The following is a 14458-nucleotide window of genomic DNA, read 5'->3' on the forward strand; positions in this document are numbered from 1 at the left end:
TATATATATATATATATATATATATATATATATATATATATATATATCTTTCCTCCATTCAATATAAGTAAAAGTTAATCAAAGACCAAGTAAATCAATTTTATTTGAATCGTATATGCTTATATTTTGGGATGGAGTAGTAAAATATTTCAATGGACAAGGTTCATTTTTTGTTATCGATTGTGGACATTATTATCTTGAAAAATGATTAGGTTCATTTAAAATGAACAACTCACTTTAAATAATAAAGTGAGTAATATAAACAATTAATAAACAAATCAATTGTGATTTATAACATCAACAATTCTATATTTGCTTTTGCAAATGAGGTGTTCATGAATCTCACATCTATCAATAAGGTTAGTAGTACTCAATTCACTCTTATCCCTAAAGGCGAGGATCCTTCTAAGGCATTAGATTTTAGACCCATAGCACTATGCAATGTTATTTATAAACTCTTAGCCAATACTATTTTTAATAGGCTTAAAAATATTATGTCTAAAATCAATTCCCTATATCAAAGCATTTTTTATAAAGAGTATTATTGATAATACCACATCCTTCATGAGAAAGTACTATTGGTAATATTAATTGGCAATGTGGACCTTCTAAAGAGTTTACTCATACTTGTGGACTTAGAAAGTGATATGACATCTTCATATTTGTTTGTCATTGCAATAGAGTGTCTTAGCCATTACAACTTGCACGCGGAAATTCATCAAGTTCAGAAGGTCTGGCCACTCAGTCTCCCATTTGATGTTTGTTGATGATATTATCCTAATAACTGAGGCCTCAATTGATCAAGCAAAAACAACGAAGGATATCCTTGATACTTTTAGCTCTCACTTCGGGTAATAAGTTAGTGCTCATAAGTCATGGTTGATTTAATTAGTATTATTTTGAATATCGATGCTAGTAATGACCTTGGGAAGTATCTTGGTATCCTTGTTATTACTAGTAGAAAAGAAAAATATTTTTATGCTTTTATTGTTGATAAAGTTAAGAATAAACTACTGGGGTGGAAAGCTAATTCTTTGTCTATGATTAGCCGTACTATTTTGATTCAATTATTGGGGTGGAAAGCTAATTCTCAAGTCGTGGTTGATTCAATTAGTACTATTTTGAATATCGATGCTAGTAATGACCTTGGGAAGTATCCTAACTACCTCATGCAATATACTTTTATCAATGTTTCAGTGTGTGATGAGGTTGGGAGGCTGTGTAGAAACTTTATTTGAGGCTTTACTACAAATAGTAAGAAATGTCATCTTGTTTATGGGTATACTATTTACACTCTAAAAGAAAAGAAGGATATTGGTTTTTGTAGCTTAGAATGGTTAACGCCAGATATATGATGAAGTTGGGGTGGGATACGATTATCAATTATTATGCCCTCTAGGTTCGAATCGTGCTCAAAGTATAATTGTGGTAATTTGAGTATGTTGCACATTCATTATTGGTCCAAAGCTTATCATATTTGGTGAGGAATTGCCAAATATTGACATAAAGTGGAAAATTGTACTTTTTGAATTATAAGAAATGGTCAATTTATTAGATTTTGGCTTGATGATTGTATCTGTAGAGTTGGTAAATTATGTGATCGTGTAATAGTCATCTGTCCATATGTTGTGAACTTTTATGTTCGTAATTATATTGTTGAGGATGGTTGGAACTGGTCCATTATCAATCAGACACTTCCTAATAACATATGCACACAAACTGCAAGTTTTAAGCCTTTTCTTGTAGGTCATGATGATTTCCTTATATAAAAATTTTCTAATGATGGTTTTTAACTATTAAATCTGCATACCAAGCTTTTTCAATAGAGGACTCTAGTAATTATGAGTCCCCTAATTTCAACCTAGTGTGGAAATGGAATTGACCTCCCATAATTCGTACCTTTGTTTGGAAGCTTTCATATGGAAAACTTAAACTTCTAACGTTGAAAGAAATTATTGAGGTATGTCAGATAGTGATGTTTGTGTCAAATGGTCCCCAAGCCCTGGAAACTATTATGCATGTTCTTAAAGATTGTGATATGACACATAATATTTTGGAGAACTTTAATATTGTGGATGATGAATAATGGAAGTCATTTTTTAGCCTTGAGCTTTATCAATGGATTTATTTTAATCTTACGTTAATTGATGTTGGTTCGATCAGAAACCATTGGCCTATGGTGTTTGGAATCATTGTAAATATGTTGTGGATGGCCATAAACCAATTAGTTTTCTCAGGAATACAACTTAATCTTGAGAAATTTTTAAAAACTTTTAATAGACAAATTTCCTCCATTCATCAACATCTTTATCTTTGCCATCCTTCCTTTATAGAGGGTCGCAAGAGGGAGACTAATGTTAAATGGTATCCTCTTGATGCTAATTCTTTCAAACTTAATATTGATGGTTCTTATCACAACATAAGAAACTTTGTTGCTTGTGGAGGGCTTATCAGAGACCTTATAGGAGTTTATATTCGCGATTTCTTTTGTAATCTCGGTTGAGCTACCTTTATGTTAGATAAGCTTTGAGGACTAGTTTATGGTCTCTAAATGGCTTGCAATTTAGGTTTGACTACAATTTTGGTGGAAGTAGACTCTCTTACTGTAGTCGACATGATTCGGTCAAGGAAAACAAGTAGTGTCTATCTTATGCCTCTTCTTCAAGAAGTCATTTCTCTCGTGGATCGCAAGGAATAAAGCTGTGTGGTTAATCACATATATCGTGAGACTAATTGGTGTGCATATAAGCTAGCTAACGTTAATCTAAGTGGAGATTTTAGTATTGTTGATCTGCTCTTGGTTCTTATGGTGTGAACCAATTAATGTCTGATGAACTAGATAGTCTCGAGCAATAATTTGACAACAAGAGGAACAAATTAAAATTATTTGTTCTTTTTTTTTTCTTTCTTTGACAAATCAAAATTAAATGTCTTTAACTAATGTTTGATCACTTTTTTATTAATATAAATACAAGTATCAAATAAATCATAATAACAATTTCATTATAATTAATAATTAAATAAAGTTAGCTGGAATTAATGAATTAACGAGGATGATAGGGAAGTAGATGTTTGATTATTACCCAACATAATTCTAACATTAATATTGGTTGTTTTAGAAAAACTATTAATAGATTTTCTATTGTCTTAAATATGTTTTAAAATTAGTGTACATAATAATAATAATTGAAAAGTCTAATTAAAAAGAAAAATTATAAATTATGTAGTGGGTGAACGAGACGTTTTATTCAGTTTCAATATTAGACATGTGTAGTAATGAACATTGGTAACACGCAACAAACAACACTTACCAGAAAAAATACACGCAAACATCATGTCGTCACATTTACAGCATTACTTACTTTTCTCTTTTTTTAATTAATATAATTTTGTATTTTAAAATATTTTAATTATTTTTTATTAATTAAACTAATAATTATTTAAATAAAAAAATAAAAAAATAAGTTAAACTTATTACATAGTCGCATATATAAGATGACAATTTAAAAAGAGGAAATTTAAAATAATAAATAAATTTAGTATTTTTTTTTAAAGTAGGACAATTTAATTATCTTTTTTATAAAAGGAGGATGTTTCAATAAAAAAAATCCGTATACTGATTCCAAATTAAGAAGTCAAATTGCTTAAAAAAAAAGTTAAGAAGCCAAATTATGAGATATAGAGTGCAAATGAAAATATTTAATATTTAATTCACCAATTGGGTTTTTACATATATGAAAATATTTATGAAGATTTAAATTATCCAATTCTCCAATTTAAAATATTTAATTTACCAATTGGTTTTTTATGTATATGAAGATATTTTAGAAAACCAATTGCAACGGATGACTTATTTAAATTTTGAATTACAACTTAGAGAATACGACTTTGATGGGAGAATTACAAATTTTAAATTATCAAGTTGTAGCTAATGATAACATGGTCAAAAAAGAAAAGGTGTAATATTTTTTATATTAATATTTATGTTCGCAAAAAAGAATTCGTATTAGTTAATGTTTATTGATTATTTCTTATCATAATTTTTTTCCTGCAATGATAAAATACTTTTTTTATTGTAATTATTATATTTAATCACAAACATAATGATTTAGAGAGTTTATACTTTCATTGAAAAACCTAAGTATGTTTCTTCAATGAATTGTATATTCTAAAACAAATAATGTCCACGAGAAAGAGCTTCACAAATTTAAACTTATTTTATTTATGATTTGATTGAGAAATTTGTTTTTTTTTATCAATATATTTTTTTTTATTTAAAAGTTAATTGTTATTTTTTTGTTTTTCCATTTTAACATTTGAATAATTGTTAATTTAATTAATAAAAAAATTAAAATACTTAAAAAAAATTTATATTAATAAAATTAAATAAAATACATTAAATTAAATTTATATCAAAATTAATGCGGTTGATTAGTTGTGTCAAAACAAATTACGTAACCCTAATGTGTTGCAGATAAAATAAAATAGCAACACAATTTTATTTTGTTAACAACTCTTTCCTAATTTTATTTTCATCTATTAAATAAAAAAATATAAAAATAAAATATTGAAAATATAATAAAAAAATAATAATAAAATCAAACAAAATACATTTAATAAAAAAAAATACATCAAACTCAAGTGTCAAAACAAATAAAGTGTCTCTCATATTTTATAGATAAAAAAACAACACAATTCTGTTTTTTAACAACTCCTTATTTTTTCTTCAATCAAATAAAAAATATAAATAATAATAATAATAATAATAATAATAATAATAATAATAAAATAGTGTTAATGTAATAAAAAAAAATAACATGTCACTCCTATTTTGCATATACATTAACAACTTAATTCTATTTTGTTAACGACTTACTTCTAATTGTTCTCCTGATCAAATAAATAATAAAAATAATAATAATAAATGTACGAGTCCTAAGTTGATATAACTTCTTTATTATTATTATTATTATTATTATTATTATTATTATTATTATTATTATTTATTATATTCGACGAAAAAATAGGAGTGAATTGTTAAAATAATATAACACATTATTTATTTTGGCACAACTACTCAACCACATTAACTTTGATATTTTGTTTGATTTTATTATTATATTTTGATTTTATTTTTTATTTATTAGATCAGAATATATATAAGAGAGAGTTGTTAACAAAATAAACTTATTTTATTAATATAATTTTATTTTTAAAATATTTTAATTATTTTTTATTAATGAAATTAACAATTATTCAAATGTTAAAATAAAATAAAAATAACACATAATACATGGTTCCACTGAGATGCTACTTCCCAAAAAAAAAAGGATAATTTGATTTTTTTTTTTTAAAGTGGAGTGGTTAACTTTTTTAAAAATAGATGATATATTGATTAAAAATAACTGAGAAATTTGTTATTTTGATAAATTAAAAAAATAATAATTAAAAACTCCTCAGTGTTTTCAAGAACTCATGTCCAGCACAACACCACAAATTTCAAATTATAAATCTATTGTTTTGTTTATTATTTATGTGGTTATAAGAATTTGGAACACATTCTTATAATCGATTGGTTAACTGAAAATTTTAATCTTGTAGATATTATTGGGTATATATTTTAAAAATGTGTAATTTCTTTTTAAAATTATTATTATTATTATTATTGTATTATTAAAAATGTATATTATTTCTAAAAAAAAATAAAATTGGTGGCAAAACATTTTCTAAGTGAACTCTGATTTAATTAGTGCTACTTTGGAATAAAATATAAGCAAAAATGGTAATTGAAAAACTGATGTATTTAGTCTTAAATTAATATTAGATACATCAATTTTTTACTTATATTTTATTTCAGATGGAGTATAAATATTGTGAAAATCTAAAATGAACTAATTAGGACGCAAAACAAAGTATATTTCAAATCAAAACTTTATAATAATTTTTAGTTTTATTTGTGTTTAATTTAAATTATAATAATTTTAGTTCAATTACGTAAACTCAATAGTGATATATAGAATTGACTTTTAGCTCATTTTGGGAATATGGAAAGTCTTTCTTAAAATACATTTGTAAGACTCTCATGTTCGATGTTTGAAATGAATTATAATTGTGTCTTAATGAGAATGTTGAGTGAGTTACATCTCTTCTTTGTGTTTTTGAATTAAAACTTGTTTGAAGTTTATCATTGACTTCTATACCACTGTGGTGAGTCCTCATTAGTTTATCAATCATCCATGGTTGTGGCACATTGTCCATCTTCTCAATCTAATTCAAGTTTTGTTTTTCTTTTTCCTTTTTATTTTGCTACTTTGTTAAAGAAACCACTTGGTAAGATCTTTGTACCAATTCTAATCTACATAAAAAATGTATGTGTGTTTTGTTGCATGTTAATATTAATGACTAATAAACACATATTAATTATTTAATTTATATGAAGTACACTTATGTTATTTTTTTCATACAAATGAGGAATAATAGTGTCTCAATGAATGTGACTGATATATAAAAATGAAGATATTCTAACTCTTAAGAGTTTGATCTACCGATAAAAGACATGCCTCAATTTTTGGAGTTTTAGGATTTACTTTGTAAGTGTTCTTTTACCTCAAAGATATTTTCAATCTTAGACTAATATATCATCCCTTCACCCTAAATTTTTTATATAAAGAATGAAGATATTTTTAAATAACCAATCATATTTGCATAAAAATAAAACTTTTATTCCATACAAAATTATTCAGCTAGTAGTTTTAGTCCCGGTTGAAACGAAATATGTTTACTTTCCTGTCAAGTTTAAATCTTAATGATATTTTGTAAACATGTTAAGAACATTATAAAACGTTACTCCACAAAAATTTACAATATTTTAAGTTGGGATGAAAACTACGTGCATAATTTTTTAACTTGCAAAAATTCATTCAAAAATATATGTTGACTTGACAGTACAAACTAAAACTACATCCATAATAATTTTGTATGGACTAAAAATTATATTTTTATTGTTCAATGATTAAAATTGAAAAGTTGAAATTTTAAAGACTAAAAATATATTTTAACCCATTATTATATGAATATGCAAAAGTGAATTGGGAGAGAAATTGAAACATTATAAGAATGTTACGTAGAATTGTCTAAATTTAAAAATAACCTAGCCTAAATAATATAAAAATATAGATACAAAGCATTATATTGTATGGTTTTAGTGTTGGAATCAAACTCATTTTATACTTAGAGTTTTTATGATAACAAATGTATTTTATGAGAACAATATATTTGACTTCAAAGAGTATGAAAGAAGATATGGTCAAGATTTGTAGAAGATTTGATCAAGATTTATCTACAACAAAATATGAACAAAATTAATCTGAAGAATTTACAAACGCAATCTAAACAAAATACGAACAAAGTCAATGTGAAGAATTTACAATCTCAATCTAAACAAAAAAAAAAGGAACATAATTAATTTGACGAATTTACAAACGTAATCTGAACAAAATACAATTCCGAATTAAACAAGGACTAAATTGAAGCCCAACTTTTAACTATAAATAGAAACTCAAGGCCGAAGAAGAAAATCAGAGAAAAACAAAAAAGAGTAGTATTACAGTTCAAAGAGAGAAACACATGTTCAAGTTAGACATATTTTGAGTGTTCTTTTCTTAGAGTATGAGAGTTGTTATTATTATGAGTTTTGTTAGAAGCAACTACTCAAGTTCCAAATCTTTTGCATCCAACCCGATAATGGTTTAGTTCCTTCTTCAATCCGGGGTTGTCAGGTTGTTAGGAGAAGACTTGGCTTGTAGGGTCAATGTGGTTAGTTCCTCAAAAGTTTGGGGTTGTTAGGCTGTTTGGGAAGACTAACTTGGAGGATCATGTGCTTTGTAATTCAGGGTGTTTGAATTAGTGGATCAAAGCCTTTTGAATGAGGGGAATGGATGTAACCAAGTTAGCGGTGAACCAAGATAAATCTACGTGTTAAATTATTTATGCTTTCATTGCTTCCTGCCTCTAAATGTGATTTCTTCTACACCAAGTAAGTCACCAAAATCGAATTAGTTTTTTTATTTAAATATAAATTATCAAAAAGTTATCAACTTTAGTAAACACAATTCAACCATCTTCTCACGTTTGCACCTTTAATTGGCATTAGAGCTCGGTCTTAATGTTGAGCATTTTACAGTGTTTGAGAAAAGATCCAAAGGTTCAATATGTTTGGATTCAGTGAAGAAGCTATTGGAAGAAACTTCAATAGACCACCTATGTTTGATGATGAATAGTTTAAGTATTGGAAGGACACATTGAGAAGTTTCTATATTTCAAAAGATCATGAACTTTGGCACTTGGTGGAAGATGGTTATATTGCTCCGAAGAATACTGATGGTATTGAAACTCCAAGAAAGGAGATGAATACTGATCAAAAGAAGATGTACACAATGCATATTAAGTCCAAAACATTCATGATAAATGTAATCACTTTCAAAGAGTTTGAAAAGTGCACCAACAAAGAGACATAAAAAAGTATTTATAATACTCTAAATCTGAATCCTGAAGGAAGCAAGCAAGTTCAAGAAGAAAATGCCAACCTCCTAATACAAAAGTATGAGTTGTTCAAGATGGAAGAAGGTGAAGATATTGAAACAATGTTTTCTAGATTCCAGACTCTGGTCTCGGGATTAAAGGTACTTGAAAAGAGTTATACTACTACTAATCGCGTGAAGAAGATACTAAGGAGTCTAAAAATAAAATGGAGACCTAAGATCAATGGCATTCAAGAAGCAAAGGATTAGAATACTCTTAAGCTAGAAGAATTAATCAGTTCTCTCATATCACATGAAATTGAGCCTGCAGAGGATGAGCCCAAGGAGAAGCAACTTACCTTGGCTTTGAAATTCAAGCAGAAGAAAGTTCTGAAGGCAACATTAGAATTGAAGGATGATGATTCAAATGATCATAATGAAGACTTAGAGGAAGAGGAACTGAGGTTTATAAGCAAAAAAGTTCAGAAGATGTGGCACAGTAAGAGAAAATCCTGCCCTCAACTCAAAAAGATTCCAGATAGTCAAGTAGAGGAATGGATGAAAAATTTGATAACAAATGAATTATTTGCTATGGATGGAATAAACTTGGACATATCAAGTCAAACTGTCCAAATCTGGAGAAAGGGAAACACCAGAGGAAATATTCCATACTCAAGAAGAAGAGTATGATGGCCACATAGGATGATTATGATGAATCATCTGATGATGAAGAGCAAACATATTTAACTTTGATGGTTCATGCCAACTCTGTTATAAATGATGAAGAAATTTAATATATTTAACTTTGACGGATCCAACAAAGATTCTGAATTTGGAAGTGAATAAACAAATGAAGAAATTTAGGTATTTTCTGACTTAACTTAGTCCGATTTAATTACTGTTATAAATGATATTTTAAATAAGAATCACAAATTATCTTTAAAACTTAAAGCACTTATGAAAGAAAATGCAAACCTAACTGAAATTTAATGTCTTAAAGAATCAAAGTTCTGAATTTAAAACAGAAAATGCAACTTTGGATATTGATACTATTTAACTTAAAACAGAAAATACAAATATGAAAACGGATATTGCTGAACTTAAAGACAAAACCTTGAAAGATATCCATGTTGAAAATACCATATGTAATTCTGATAAGCATGAAAAAATATTCTAATAATTTTTAGCTTATTTTATGTAAAGAAGAAAGTATGCATCTATGATTTATGGTGTTAGTAGAAATGGTAAAAGAATCACAATATCCACTTAGTTTTTACTCAAGAGATTTCTTGTAAAACAAGGTAAGGTTGGTAGTGCTATTTAGGTATCTAAGGATTCTTTTAACAGTAGTTAAATGTGATTTCTTAGAGTCAACTTGAAATTTTGCTCATACACATACACTAAACATGTTGTCAGGTCTGGAAGTGGTAAGGTAAAGTATGGATCCTATCATTTATCTATAGGTTTTCTGGTCAACTATTTGGCCTGAATCCTCTTTTTTAAGTGAACAAGTAGGGTACAATTGTGTAGCCATATGTTTGCAATCACTCATCTTAATGTTCTTGAGAAGCTATTTTGTATATTTAGTTTGATGAATGTATATACCTTTTTCACTTTACTAAGTCTATCATACCATGCCCTATGTGCTTGTTTTAGACCATACAAAGATTTCCTAAGTTTAAAATCATAATTTGGAAATTCAGAACTTTCAAAACCTAGGGGTTGTTTAACATTAACTTCTTCACTTTTATAACCATTTAGAAAAGCACTTTTAATATCCATTTGAAATAAGGTAATGTTATTTTTTGCAGCAAAAGAAAGTAACCTGGCCAATGGAGCAAATGTATCAGTGTAATCCATGCCTTCTAGCTGACTGTAGCATTGTGCGACAAGTCTTACCTTGTTTCTCACCATTTCACCTTTTTCATTAAGCTTGTTTCTGAAAACCCACTTGGTTCCCATAATTTTTTTCTTTGGTCTAGGTACTATATCACAAACATCATTCCTCTTAAATTCATTCAACTCTTCAAGCATTGCGAGAATGCATTCATCATTTGCCAATGTTTCATCAATAGAGGTAGGCTCAATTGATGAGAGTACCACTGATTGGAATTTTGGGATGAGATAACTTATACTTCCATCCAGATCTTCCTTCTGACTTATCTTGATTGTTTCTGACTTGATCAGATTCATCCTCTGAAGATTTGTCATCTTTTTCATGAACTTGACTCTTTCATGAACTATTTCACAACTAAAATTAACAAGATTAGGAATTTAAATGTTCATATTTTGGATCTTGATGAAGTCTTGAAATAGTGGGACATTGTTTTTTCCTTTGTCGCAACCTAAATTAGGGAAAACACGAAGCATGGAATGCATCTGGTCGCTAAGAACTCAAACGCGTTCAGAAAAACTGATAGGTCATCTACCTTTGAGTCTTGCATTTTCAAAAATTTCACGGAGACCAGGCCATGAAGCAATTGACTACTACATTAGAAGTTCCATCGAGTGAAGATAAGTTTCAGTTGAGCCATGTTCATCTAGAATCACCAGTGGTTGCTCCCTTTGCACCGTTGAAGTTTCCTCTAAACATTCCACATAATGAGTTACCTCCCTTAGATGTTCCTTTTATTATTGATTTAGGTTCTATAGAGTTTACCTTTGAAGACCCTTCTGCAATTCCTTCATCACATGCACTTGACCCATCTCAATTTGTAAAAAAAGAAGACTTTGATCGAATGGAAGCTAAAATTGAGGCGTTTATGGAACAAACAACTAAGAACCAGAAGTCCATTTAGAATATCTTATAACTGATGTTAGCTAGATTGAGCAATTTCACTCTGTAGTTTACCTTTTTTTTTCTTCCTTTTGTGTATTGGTTTTCACTGTACTTTCTACTTGTAACTCCTTAAAGAAAATTTATTTTCATGTTGCTAACTCTTATATCCTTGTGTGTGAGTGTTATACGTCTTTGTAGAACTTTTTTTGTCCGATGACCAAAGAGTGGTATATGTTTTGATACTTTTAGAGAACAATTTCTTATCTTTTAGACAATCCTCCTTGTCAAAATTTTGTCCTCTATTGTTTTTCTGGAAAAGTTGCTCATATTCAAAGGAGCTTTGTTGCTCTAATTTGAACAGCTCCACATTTATCACATTATTATAACGAAAAATTATTTACAAAAATAGATATTTGTCATCATAAAAAATGAGAGATTGTAAGAACCAAGTTGGTTTGAAGAACAATATCCCTTAATTATTTTGATGATAACAAAAATTATTTTGTACGAACAATTTATTGTGTTAATAAATTTGTTTAAGTGTGCAAATCCTTGTCATATACTTTAAAGTCTTTATGTTCCCCCCTCTGATGAAACGATGAGATAAACAAGAAAATCAAGGAATTGATCTAAAAGATCTATAACTAACCCCGATAATCGCGATGTCAATGCACATGTGCTGAATATGTCAATACAATGTCACTCTGATGATTTTGGATTTGATAACCTTGGTATACAAATTGACTATTTAATAAAGTCCACATTCATACATCATATGCACATTCATACACATGATAAAGTCCACATTCATACATCATATGCACATCATAGTAGTCTTATCCTCTGATAGAAGAAGTGCATGACATCTTCCGATAGTATCATCCTGTAGTCTTCCTATCATTTTTATCAAGATACATTGAATCAATTGTGAAGACAAATTTGGACAAGTTTTTGATGCAGATTCAAGATCTTTGAACATTTGATACGAGTTATTATTTCATATGATGATTTCATGCAATCACAACGGTCAAAAACTCTAATGGACTCAAATCTTCTCTATAAAATGATTTGTATTTGTCACTAAGATAGAGAAGCAAAAACAAAAACAAGAGAAAAATATTTGTTGTCATAGACACGAACTTTTGAAAACTCTTGTATTAGCTTTAACTACCGAGAAACCTAAAGTACTTTATGAGAGCAATCTTTGTAAACACTCTCGAGCGAGAGTTTATCATAAAACCATCTTAAACATTGTTGTAACTTGACCTAGTAATTGTTGTTGCCCTCAACAACTTGACCGTACTATGCTAGAAGGTTGAGAAGACTTGAACACATTTAGTTTCACAAGAAGGTGTTTAATGTCATATTGTTGGTGATTAGTGGATCAAATCATTTTGTGTGAAGAGTTAGAATCGCATAAACAAACTTTGTGTCAACTCAAACACAAATTAGATCTGATGTAAATTAGCCCAATAGTGATAACAATTCTCTCATCCTTAAGAGTTGCCTGAAGAGGTACAACAACACTTATGAACCTCGAAGGCAGACTTCTCGAATGTTGAGGAATGGTTCTAACAGTGACATCTTTGAGAGGCTAGAGAAGAATAATCAAAGTCGTAAGAGGCAGAGTAAACAATACTTGTATGCTAAACAATACTTCCGCAATATCTCTTTGTAAGGGGAGGACTAGATGTATCAATAGTTTATTGTGAACTAGTACAAAAATACATGTGTTCCCTTTATCTCTATGTTTCTCTTATCTATGTTCTCTATATTTCTAACTTTTTGTCTCTAAACTTGTTTTAATCATAAGTTGAATAATTTAATATATAACATACTTTTTGGTTATGCTTTTGAAGTATCTTTCAGAAATAGAAAAGATACAATTCAAACTGCACTTTCTTGTGTTTTCCTGCATCTTCAAATGTGAAGTAGTTCAAGAAGTCTTTTAGTTGGAATTGTGTTTATAGATTGAAAATTACTCGTTCACTTGTTTATCCTTGACACAAGCTTCACATATTGTCTTTGTCAAAATGGATTATTGGAAGATCTCTTACTAGGTCAAGTTTTGATAACCTTAAAATTATTTTGATACTAACAAGACCAATCCTTTTATGCCAAATTCATTTGTCTTTTTCAACAGTTATAAAATAAGCTTCAATTAGTAATTCATCTAAGTATAAAACATACAAGTTCTTTTTTCTTAACCAAAATAAAATAATTTTTTGTTAGGTAAAGGTTGTTTTACTTCACATAAATTAAATTTAAAAATAACTTCAAAATCATTGTCACATAATTGACTAATACTAAGTAAATTATGCTTCAAATATTCTACATATTGAACATCTTTAACTTTCACAGAGTTTTTTTACCTATAATATATTTACCTTTGATTTGAGCTTTGTTATTATTTCCAAATGTGATTGACCCTCCATTCTATTTCACAAATGAGAATTAACGAATTTATTTATAATATATTTTTAATTATAGTTTTAGTAGTCCCATATTTGTACTAATTCACAAAATTGCTCCTCCTATTTTTAAACTCGACAATATTGATATCTCCCTCTTATTTTTGAACTAAAAAAATGATTATGTGGGATACATTAAATAACTTGACTCATGATAGACCATGTAGAATAATTAACACTTATGAAACTATAGTAAAACACCGTAAAAAGTTAGATTTCAACTTCATAATCTTTTTTATATTTTTAATTTAATTAATGACATATGAATAATTAATACATCTAAATGTTTCTATATCATATAATTATTTCTTATGTCATTAAAAATATGTCAAACCGTTAAGGGACTAAAAGTGTCGACTTTTAAAATAAGGAATCTATTTCGTGCATTGATAATAATAGAAGTACTAAAAGTATAATTAAATCTATAATATAAGAATGTCAGATGCTCTTTGAATTATCAAATTTTTTATGAGTTATCTTGATAAGACACGAGCTCACAAAAATTGTATTTTTTTTCTTTCTAATAACCTATATTTCAAAAAAATATATATTAAACTACTCCATTTTTAAAACTATATTTTAAAATACTTTATTTTTATTCGCATATAAAAGTCGCCTTTGTAATGGCGACTTTCTTAAGACAATTTTTTAAAAAATAATAAATTTTTTTCAAATTAACAATATATATA

This window comes from Cicer arietinum, chromosome 5 (genome assembly GCF_000331145.2).
Source record: "Cicer arietinum cultivar CDC Frontier isolate Library 1 chromosome 5, Cicar.CDCFrontier_v2.0, whole genome shotgun sequence".
In the NCBI taxonomy this organism is placed as follows: domain Eukaryota; kingdom Viridiplantae; phylum Streptophyta; class Magnoliopsida; order Fabales; family Fabaceae; genus Cicer; species Cicer arietinum.